Here is a 12,669-nt window from a genome sequence, read left to right as displayed (position 1 = left end):
TCTGACTTCAGAGCATTTCTGCTCAAGCTAGAGAGGGTTCTTGATTCACTTTATAGGATGTACCAGAAATTAATTATGTGTGGTGACTTCAATATAAATTTTTATATGATGGTGCATTAAAAGGATGTTGGTAGATCTGATGCAGATTGTGTTTTTTCCAACTAGAGTGCAAGAGAACAGTTGCACAGCCAAAGGACAATATTTTTATTCATTCTTCATTACTAGACGGGCATTCTGATAGTAAAAGGGTGAATGGCCTTTCAGACCATGATGCACAAATTTTAGCACTAAAAGGCTTTTGTACTCAAACAAATGTCACATGTAATTACAAACTATGTAGGAAAGTTAATCCAACAGCAATAGAGAGTTTTTTAAACCTTGCCAAGGAACAAGAGTGGCAGGATATTTATAGTGCAAATAACATAGATGACAAATATAATACTTTCCTTAACACATTTCTCATGCTCTTTGAGAGTTGCTTCCCATTAGAACATTCTGAATGGGGTAAAAGGCAGCCCGGGTGGCTGACTAATGGATAAGGATATCATGTAGAACAAAGCAGGAGTTATATCAAAATGTTAGAAGTAGTCACAATTAAGCTACAGTAGCCCATTAAAACAGTACTGTAAAGTGCTTGAAAATGTTATTACGAAGGCAAAGAGTATGTTGTATCTAAATAGAATAGCTAATTCACAGGATAAAATTAAAACCATATGGTCAGTTGTGATGGAAGTGACTGGTCAGCAGCACAAGTTAGATGATATAAAGTCAGTTCATAGTAAAAATATTCCTGTTACTGGTAAATGAGATATATATACATATTCAGGGGCAGATGTGGACTCTGAGCACAATTTATTGGTTATGAACTGTAGATTAAAACTGAAGAAACTGCAAAAAGGTGGGAATTTAAGGAGATGGGACCTGAATAAACTGAAAGAACAAGAGGTCGTACAGAGTTTCAGGGAGAGCATAAGGGAACAATTGACAGGAATGAGGAAAAGAAATACAGTAGAAGAATAATGGGTAGCTCTGAGGAATGAAATAGTGAAGGCAGCATAGGATCAAGTAGGTAAAAAGACGAGGGCTAGTAGAACACCTTGGGTAACAGAAGAGATACTGAATTTAATTGATGAAAGGAGAAAATACAAAAATGCAGTAAATGAAGCAGGCAAAAAGGAATATAAATGTCTCAAAAATGAGATCAACAGGAAGTGCAAAATGGCTGAGCAGGGATGGCTAGAGGACAAATGTAAGGATGTAGAGACGCATATCACTAGGGGTAAGATAGATAATGCCTACAGGAAAATTAAAGATACCTTTGGAGAAAAGAGAAGCACTTGCATGATTATCAAGAGCTCAGATGGAAACCCAGTTCTAAGCAAAGAAGGGAAAGCAGAAAGGTGGAAGGAGTATGTAGAGGGTCTATACAGGGGCAATGTTCTCGAGGACAATATTATGGAAATGGAGGAGGAGGTAGATGAAGATGAAATTGGAGACATGATACTGTGTGCAGACTTTGACAGAGCACTGAAAGACCTAAGTCGAAACAAGGCTCCGGGAGCAGACAACATTCCATTTACTGAACACCTTGGGAGAGCCAGTCCTGAAAAAACTCTACCATCTGGTGTGCAAGATGTATGAGACAATGCGAAATTCCCTCAGACTTCAAGAAGAATATAATAATTCCAATCCCAAAAAAAAGCAGGTGTTGACAGATGTGAAAATTACCGAATTATCAGTTTAATAAGTCATAGCTGCAAAATACTAACGCAAATTCTTTACAGACAAATGGAAAAACTGGTAGAAGCCGACCTCGGGAAAGATGAGTTTGGATTCTGTAGAAATGTTGGAACACATGAGGCAACACCGACCCTATGACTTATCTTAGATGAAAGATTAAGGAAAAGAAAACCTACGTTTCTAGCATTTGTAGACTTAGAGTAAGCTTGTGACAAAGTTGAGTGGAATACTCTCTTTCAAATTCTGAGTGTGGCAGGGGTAAAACACAGGGAGTGAAAGGCTATTTACAATTTGTACAGAAACCAGATGGCAGTTATAATAGTCAAGGGACATGAAAGGGAAGCAGTGGTTGGGAAGAGAGTGAGACAGGGTTGTAGCCTCTCCCCGATGCTATTCAATCTGTATATTGAGCAAGCAGTAAAGGAAACAAAAGAAAAGTTAGGATTAGGTATTAAAATCCATGGAGAAGAAATAAAAACTTTGAGGTTCACCGATGACATTGTAATTCTGTCAGAGACAGCAAAGGATTTGGAAGAACAGTTGAACGGAATGGACAGTGTCTTGAAAGGAGGATATAAGATATAAGATGAACATCAACAATAGCAAAACAAGGATAATGGAATGTAGTCGAATCAATTCAGGTGATGCTGAGGGAATTAGATTAGGAAATGAGACACTTAAAGTAGTAAAGGAGTTTTGCTATTTGGGGAGAAAAATAACTGATGATGATCGAAGTAGAGAGGATATAAAATGTAGACTGACAATGGCAAGAAAAGTGTCTCTGAAGAAGAGAAATTTGTTAACATTGAGTATAGATTTAAGTGTTAGGAAGTCATTTTTGAAAGTATTTGTATGGAGTGTAGACATGTATGGAAGTGAAACATGGACGATAAATAGTTTAGACTAGAAGAGAATATAAGCTTTCGAAATGTGGTGCTACAGAAGAATGCTGAAGATTAGATGGGTAGATCACATAACTAATGAGGAGGTATTGAATAGAATTGGGCAGAAGAGGAATTTGTGGAACAGCTTGACTAGAAGAAGGGATCGGTTGGTAGGACATGTTCTGAGGCATCAAGGGATCACCAATTTAGTACTGGAGGGCAGCGTGGAGGGTAAAAATCATAGAGGGAGACCAAGAGATGAATACTCTAAGCAGATTCAGAAGGATGTAGGCTGCAGTAGGTACTGGGAGATGAAGAAGCTTGCACACGATAGAGTAGCATGGAGAGCTGCATCAAACCAGTCGCAGGACTGAAGACCACAACAACAACAACAACATGTACATATACAAATATATACAGTATGTAACAATCAGTTTCTGAGCATTTCTTGTGATTTAAATAAACATTTAGTTTCTACAGTGAATCATATCACTCTCTTGACAAATGTCTTTCCGAGATTGATGTCTGAAATACATCTTTGATACAGATAAGGGGGAGATTGAGACAGTAATCAAATCACTTTAGACTCATATGGATATGATGGAGTGCCTAGCAGAATACTGAACTACTGTGCTGCATAAGTTAGCCTTGTATTTAGCCACATTTGTAATTTTCCGTTTAGGAATGGTCAGTTTCCTGAACGATTAAAGAACTCAGTAGTAAAGATGCTTTATAAAAAGGGAGAAAAGGATAATACAGATAATTTTAGACCTATTTCTGTGCCATCAGTGTTTGCTAAAGTTATTGAAAAGGTTGTGTATGTAAGGGTAATTGACCATTTTCCATCACACGATTGGTATCAAATGTACAGTTCGGCTTTAGAAGTCGTTTAAGAACTGAAGATGTTATATTCCCTTTTTCCCTGTGAGGTACTGGATGGGTTAAGGAAAAGGTTTTGAATGCTAGGCATATTTTTTTGATTTAACTAAGGCATTTGATTGTGTTGATCACAAAATATTGCTGTAGAAGGCGGAACATTATGGAATACAGGGAGTAGCTCACAATTGGTTCACTTCTTACTTTAGCAACAGATAGCAAAAGGTCATTATTCACAATGTTGAGAATGGCTGTGATGTGAGGTCTGAGTTGGGTATGGTCAAGTGGGGGGTGACCAGGGATCAGTGTTGGGGCCACTCCTGTTCCTGATTTATATAAATGATAAGCCCTATAGTACTACGGGTAACCCTAAAATATTTCTGTTTGCTGATGACACTAGCTTGGTAGTAAAGGATGTTGTGTGCAACATTGGCTCAGTTTCAAATAGTGCAGTTTGTGATGTAAGTTCATGGCTTGTAGAAAATAAATTAATTCTAAGTCATAGTAAGACTCCATTTTTACGCTTTGTAACACACAATTCAACAAAACCTGACGTTTTAATTTCACAGAATGGGCATATGATTAGTGAAACTGAACAGTTCAAATTTCTAGGTGTTCAGATGGATAGTAAACTGTCGTGGAAAGCCCACATTCAGAATCTTGTTCAAAGACTTAATGCTGCCATTTTTACTATTTGAATGGTATCTGAAGTGAATGGTCGTTTGACAAGAAAATTAGCCTACTTTGCTTATTTTCATTCGCTTATATCATATAGTATTATATTTTGGGGTAACTCTTAACATTCTAAAATGATATTTCTGGCTCAGGAAAGGGTGGTTCGGGCAATATGTGGTGTAAGTTCATGAACCTCTTGTCGACCCTGTTCATGAGTCTGGGTATTTTGACTTGGCCTCTCAATATATAATTATATATCCCTTGCTGTCATTTTTTGTTAAAAATAATTAGCTTATTCCCAAGAATAAGCAGCTTTCACTCAGTTAATACCTGGCAGAAATCAAACCTGTATTTGGATCATGCTTCCTTAACTCTTGTGCAGAAAGGAGTGCAGTATACTGCTGCATCCATTTTCAATAAGCTACCATTAGAATTCAAATATGTTAGCAGTAATCCACACACTTTTAAAAACAGAAGAGTTTCCTCATGGGTCACTCCTTCTATTCTGTTGAAGAGTTCCTTGAAAAATTAAGCTGATTCTTGTTGTATTGTTGATTGCATTAACTTAAACTTATGGCTTGACTTTTTTCGGGTTCATAAACATTTTATTTTTATATGTTATTATTTTTCATTTTAATTTCATGTACTGACATGTTCCATGACTTCGAGATTTATCTGATAGCTAATTACACTAATTAGCTGATTTTCTGGCGAAAATGTTAGGAGTTATTTAATCTTGTAATTTGGTTTTTTTAACACCAGCAATTAACACTGAGAGAGGATGTTAGTGGTACAATTTTAATGGTTTTCTTTAGCCTTTGTGTGTGTCACTGTTGTCTGCCATGCATTTATAAACTATTACATATGTAAATAAACTCGGTACAAACAGTCTTAACATTGAGCTTCAATTACTGTGCCTGGTTACATTTTATATATTACTGAATTGAAACAATTAAAGATATGAAGACTCTACCAAAAACTATTAATTTAATTTCTATGGGAGAGCAAGTCATAGTCCTCCTCATTACAACATAATATTTTGTCAATCTTTATCCCCACCTACTTGATGAACTACATCTGTGACTTGTACCTTTTCACCTTCATGTTTTATTGCAGGAAAGAAAACAATAACAGCTGAAAAAAATTATAGTTAAAATCGTCACTTGCAGCTCTCACTCTTGAAATTTTCTCATAAGCACAATGTAGTTAAGTCTACACACTTGTTTGACCCATTCTTGAATATAGCTTAAATGTGTGGGATCCATACCAAGTACAACTGTGAGTACATATTGAACACATTAGAAGAAGAGCTTCACCAGTGGTCATACGTTCGTATAATCCATGGGAGGCCATTAAAAGCTGAGCTGGCAGATGTTTTGAGACAGACACAAACTATCTTGCAAAAGAAATACTTACAAAGTTTCAAGTGCCAGACTTAGGTGACAAATTGAGGAATACATTAAACCTCCATATGCATCGCTGTTGCAATGATTGGGAAGACCAGATTACACTAATTATAGCTGGCACAGAGTCATTTAATTGGTAATTTTTCCATGCTATGTACCAGAATGGTATAGCAAGAAACCTTGATATGTGGTGCCGTGCACTTGACAATCGTTTCAGATACTTGATGGTGGTTTACAGACCACGAATGTAGATGGAAACGTTGATATAAATATATGGTGTGAGAGAAAGTGCACAAACAATAAGGAGTTAGCAACAGCACTGACAGAGTAAACTTGAAGCAGTGAATCACAGCTTGAGTTTTGGAAGGGGCACCAATGGCCACAGCTGAAAACTCTAACCAGCCTTGTAGCCTCACCTGATGAGCATCATTGTGAGTAAAGCACCGTGGCACACAGCGATGGTGCAAGTTACACATACTTCTAGAACACAGTGGGCCAGCTTCATCAGTACCATGCTGGCAAGGTGCGAGCAGTGAGATTGCAGCACGAAGTCTGAGATTTGTATGATGTGAAAATTTACTAGTATTTGTAGGGTCACAAAGATAAGCTACATCCTATTTTTTCATAGCTGTATTTTGTGGAAAAAGTGTATTTATATTTGGACTATTATGATATATGGTACAGCGTCTTTACTACATTCTGCAGACCACCAAAGAAGAATCTTATAACAGTAGAAAATGTAAACACAGTACAAAGATCTCAGTCTCAAAGACAAACTTTTTACATACCATCCATTTTAAACATCTTTGAGTCAAATGAAGAAAGAAGATACTTTTAAACACAGAAAGAACATGACCCCAAACAGAAAAAGATTATGATACTGCAATGCTGTAATGTCCTGGTTGGAATACAAATAATGGAAGGCGTAAAGGTAACAATCTACAATACAGCTGATATGTTGAGCAGGTGATACACACATAAACGAGATGAAAACCAGTTACTAAACATTCCGTTCTTCACAGCTAACTAATACAACAGTTTAATAGGAATTGTTTCAGTTTTGTTTATGTTTCTATTACAGGGTGTATACGTGGACAAGGAAAAAAAATTCCCGGATTTCCCGGTTAAAAATACACTTTCTCCCAGGTGAAAACATACTTTTTCCCTGTTACCTGACAGTATATTTTCTCTTGGAACTGTATAACTTATGAGTCCTTTGAATGATTATAGTTTTATACACGGGAGTAGAATTTCCCAGCACTTTAGAAAACTAAACACGGGGGAAAAAAATGCGTTTTGGAAAGATGTTTGATGTGCAGCAACATGTACGCTGCATATTTTCGTATTACAAAAGTATAAATTCAAATTCCACCAAACACCGCATGTTACTTTCCAAAGCATTGAAATCGAGATTGCGATGCACTTTTGTAAGCTAGTCATAGCTCATGTCACGTGATCTCGCCAGCCGATGACAGCGGGTATTCAGAGCTTAGGACACGTGATGTAGTCAGCCACTACCAACATCACTGTTAAGTAGCACGAACGCACAAACAGAAAAAGTTAATGGTTTAAATTAATATACATGGTGTTGCTATACGAAACGCAATGCTTTCACATATAATATTGGTCTGTAAGATTAATACGCTGCAAGAGAAGCTGAGCTTTCACATACAATGCTGGTCGTTTATGCGCGTATTACAATTTAAGATATATCACACAAATGTGCCCGTAAAATTTTTAATAACAACATAAATGTCTGATCATCTAGGCTCAAAATTCATCTACATGGCTTGTCATCAAAGAGTTGATTTTTAAATGAGAATCAAACGCACTGTGATTTAAGAAATCCATCGTACATTATCGCACATAGCTCCGTTGTAACTGCCAGAATGGTACTTTGATGGTAACGCTTTTCAAACCACCATTCGGAATATTTTCCCATGACCTGTTAGAAATAGGTTCGTTTCCGCAGTTTGCCAGAGTGTGCCAGATGAATGGGTCACCACGCTTGCGCAGCTACGATGTTGTAGGGAGCCCGTATATTCGTATGTGTAAAACATTAAAAGATCATACATTACTTCATCGAAGAAACAAGACATCAGAGGATACTCAAAGAGCATCGGAATTTCGAGACCCATACTAAAACGTGCACATTTAAAGTGCACATTCGTTTGTCCATATTCCCAGTAAAGTAGGCCACGACCTGATATTAAGCTTTTCAATTTGGGATGAAAATTTTCTTGGAGTACCAGTACTGTGTTATCTCATGTTTGGTTCTTTATTATGGCATAATGTCATATGTGCTAGAAGTTGAAAACGTACACTTGAAATGCAGCGAACAGTTTCTGGAATTAAACACTTCATATCAAATATATTGTCTGTCTCAGCGGAAAAGATTAATTAAAAGCAAATTTCTTTAGTGAACAGACAATAACAACTTCATTGTTTTCCAATGCAATTAATGCTTGACTGTCAGAACGGTGGAAATCAGAAATCTGTTTTGTTTTCATTTGACGTGAGAGCAGTAAACAAAGAGGAAACAGCAAAATCACTAAATGTAAACACGGTTCACATGGAAACTACCCACTTCCCCCTGAAACTCAGACTGCTCTGCGCATCATCCCCTGATCTACGATATTTCCGAACCGGTGCAATACCCCGCCACTCCCTCGAGCGTTTGAGATAAGACGTCAAAAATTAAAAAAAAAAAAAAAAAAATCGAATTTTCAAAAATATGTTCATTTTGTAGCGCATATCTTTCTGAAGAGTCTGATGCATAAAACATATGTGCTCAAGGAAATGTAAGACATGTTATTTGGTTATATGTGTGCCCAAGGGCAGTGCTTTGCCTCCTCACACAGCATTCTTCTATCGCACGTCACTGTTCTTCGCTCTGTGGAATTTAAACATGTATATTTTGTAATGGATGCCATCAAACCATATTTGGGACATCAATCGGCCAGTTTGACATCCTGTCCCAATTTTCTTTTTCTTTTTTTTAAAAAAATAAAAATTCTTCAGAAAATTTGCACTCTTTATTCCCTATCATCTAACAACTTGCTGCTTTGTGTGACATAAAATTAAATATAGGATACATAAACCCAGTAAAGACATGAGACTAGCAAGACAATACACATTTCTTCAATCCTTACAACCTAGAATTTTTTTCACTCTAATCTTGCTACAGTTTTACATGGCGTGCTTTCCTTTCTGCGAAAGAATCTATTACCTCATCAAACTTCGTCATACGTTTTGCTACATGAAAAGTCGAAATGTTGTTGTCTAATACTGAAAAAGCTGTTAATGCAAATAGGACCCAAGACTCGTGTGGCTTCCCGACCTGATTACGCCTGTTTTGTCACTCTCTGCTAGATAAAACAAAATAGGTCTTTCTAATACTGCAACAATTGTAATACACACCAAATAAACGAGACTGTTCTGGCACAAATGGTCTTTTTTGTAATGACAGAATATAATTCACGAAGTACCAATATCAAATGCCTATTAGGCCTACTACAAGTGAAAAGCCTAATATTATGAAATAGTTTCACACTTCATTCATACGCTCCAGTTTCTCAAATATGAGATTGAAAAGTAGTAGTACGAAATTTTTATTCAAACTTGGAATCATCACATTGTTCCATAATTTGTGTGATGTCACCATTTCTTCTCCTTCCTCGTTCTAACAAACAGTCTTGTTATCACTAATTCTGTAACTATTCCTGCCAATGTCAGAGCTTATTCGCAGGTTAACTCCACTAACTCTGCCAGAATCACGGGTTTAGTTTTCCCGCGATTATTCTCCGGTTAGGCGTTGCTACATGTTCGTACAACGCGTTTTCCGCGCTTCTTCCAGAATAGAATTTCAAGCGGCTGCTAGCCGGGGACTGTACAACTGGCCCTTGCTAGTATGGCGATCTGGCCAAAACTTTTCTGTGAAAATTTCATTTTCTTGGATACACCAAGAAGGTAATACGTAATCTTTCTTACCTGTTATTCGTTTATTTCCACTCCTGTAGTCTGAATCTATGGATTTGGCTAGTAATTATAACAACACTACACTCATCATTCGCAAACCCAATCAACCACACAATCAGAAAGTGGTCAGCATTCATCCGTTCGCCCTGACTCCGCTCAGCTTTTGTCTGTAGGAAAGTTTGTTTCTACATGCTACGAGGATTCCCCTTACAGAGACATCATGTACACTATGCATGCATTCACAAATCAACTTACGATTCGTACAGAAATCAACTTAGAATGTGTTAAAAAATGTTCAAAAACCGACAGGGATGCGTTTCCAAGTCATGTAAATAATCGATAGATTAACGTGTGCTGGATGCTACTTGCTTTGTGAAACAAGGTTTTTTCTCTCAATAGTATGAATTTGCCCCTCACCCTCCTCCTAGAACTGGGCCTGCTGCGCATGCAAGAATCTGGCAGCTTGGGCGCTCCAGTAAAATTTTTCCCAGTAGCATCTAGCTGCTTGCTGCGACTGCTTACACAGCCAACAGCCACATTTCTGTAGTCAGAAGCGGGATAAGGTACTACTCAACTGCGCATGCGCATGATCCCGCTCGTAACTGCTAATACGGATCTAATGTAAACAGTTGTGACGTCACGCACATCGGAGGCAATTTGTTGTTAACGGAACATTGCGTAGTCTTCCTAAAGCCTTTGACACATTTTGCTGTTGGCAGACACTTGCATGAGCACTGTGTTTTGTTGCTGTATATGACCCATTTCCTTTGCAATTTAAGTTTTATTTTCGTTTTTTCTCTCGTTCGTGTTTTATTGCTGCAGTATTATCCTGAAGTAGCGGGATACAGTAATATTCTTTGTTAGAGTATTGGTTCTTGCCAGTCAAAATTACAAAAATTAACTGAAAACAAAAACAATGAAAAATTCCCGGAATTCTAAAAAATTCCCGGGTTTTTCCCAGTTGTCTCCCGGATGAAAAAATTCCCGGATTTTTCCCGGATCTCCCGGTTGTGGTAAAAGCTGTCATTTTCAAAAAGATGATATTGCTTGTGATAGGTGATGTTTTTGTGATACGAACATATCATAAAAATTGCTGCTTAATAATACATTTATCCATATTGGCAATGGGATACTTATTCACTTTCCTTCTTTTTCTTCTTCTTCTCCTTCTTCCTCTTTGTCTTCTTCAAGGGGTGTACTTGAATCCCACTATGTTTGTCAATGTGTCACCCCTTCTGTAATCCACACATCACTGGTTTACTCAACTCTAACGTTATACTTAAATGTTCTGTCACCTTTTCTGTCAGCACTATCACTCCTTTCTCCTTCTCATTATCAATATATTTAATGATGTTAATAGCAAACTGCTGCAGCAACAGTATTCAAAATAATGTGATGAATTATTCAAATAAGGTTGGAACAGTAGAAAAATTTAGTGACTGTGAAGAAATGACATAGGGAGTCCCACAGAGTTTGATATTGGGTCCATTTCTGTTCAATATATATGTGAATGACCTTCCACTTAACTTTCAACAAGCAGTATTGGTGCTTTTTGGCGACACTACTAGTGGTGTAATAAATCCCCTTTGGAGAAAGCAACCAGATATTGTTAATGATGTTTGTTAAAGAATTATTAGGTGGTTCTCTGAAAATGGGCTCTCTCTCACTTTTGAGAAAATTCAATATATTCAGTTCTGTACAACAAAGAGAGTCAGACCAGAAACTGATGTAGCACATGAATAGGACCCAGTAAATAGGGTAGAGCTTCTCAAATAATTAAGTTTAGTTACTTTTGCTCTGCATACAACTGCCAGTCTTGGAAATAAATAAATCAACTTTCTGACATATTTTGCATATTTCCACTCAGTAATGTCATACAGTATAATTTCCTGGAGGAATTTACCACTTATAAATTACTGACTGCATGAAAGTGAGCAGTAAGAATAATTATGTGGTGGACATACAGTTACCCCTTCAAGGGATTATGTATTTTAACTTCACTCTCACACTATATATATTTGCTAATGAAATTTGGCATACATAACCCATCACAGTTTTGGAAAAACAGTGATATGTATAGCTACAACACTAGAGGGGAAAAATGATATTTATAACCCACTATTAAAGAAAAGATTTGATTATTTGCCCTATAACATAAAATGTCTGAAAAAACTAGTTTTTCAGTATATCTGCATGAGTAGGAGTAAAAGAATAATATTAATGCTAATCACGTACACATATGATGTAACCTAGCTCATTCCATATCACTGTAACAAAAGAATTGTGCAACTGATTTTTGGAACATGAAATCAATTAACTAAAGTGCTTGTGAAGGCATGCCTACCTTGAACAGGTACATGACTGTATCTAGTCAAATGCTCAAGTTGGTTTCCATTGCATCCAGTTCTATGGTTCACTTTGTCAAGTAATACACATCTTGTTCATTCTCAATTATTAGTTATTTATGCACTAGCCATAGGAAATAGGACTCCAGTTACTATAACTCATGAAGGACACTACATTTCTACATGAGTTTGGCAGATGTCCGTATACAAACAAGGGCTATTTTATAATCGCACATAGTTTTAACATCAAAGAAGAACACCCTGATGTAGAAACTTTAAATGTGGGCAGCTGAAGAGCCCCTTAAGCACAAATTTATTTACTAACAATGAAGACAGCTAGAAGAAAATGAGTATATCGAACATATAGAAGTATGTTAACATATGTAAGGTAGTGGAACAATACAATGTTAGACTTTAACTGCTGAGGTGCAATCTGTGACACTGCGCATATATTCCATCATGTTATTACAGTACTTTCCCACACTCTGTTTCCCGCCAGCCTTTCAGTAGCTTCTGAGAAGTGCAAGCAGAATCACGTAGTCGTGAGTGAACCAGCTGTTCCACTAGATAGGTGAGTTAGAATTAATTAAATTTTGACTGTGGTCTCTTAGATCGCACCTCAGAGTTATCATAATTATTTACAACACAGGGGTTATTTTTTTATTCTGCTTTACAGATTGTACCGATAAACCATGTAAGTAGCGGGAAAGTCTGGTACTAAAAGGTTAAAGGTGGATCAACAACATATAACATCAAAAAAACAGG

The sequence above is a fragment of the Schistocerca cancellata genome, chromosome 3 (assembly GCF_023864275.1).
Source record: "Schistocerca cancellata isolate TAMUIC-IGC-003103 chromosome 3, iqSchCanc2.1, whole genome shotgun sequence".
NCBI lineage: Eukaryota > Metazoa > Arthropoda > Insecta > Orthoptera > Acrididae > Schistocerca > Schistocerca cancellata.
The sequence above is the reverse complement of the archived record's forward strand: the minus strand, read 5'-3'. Positions refer to the sequence as shown.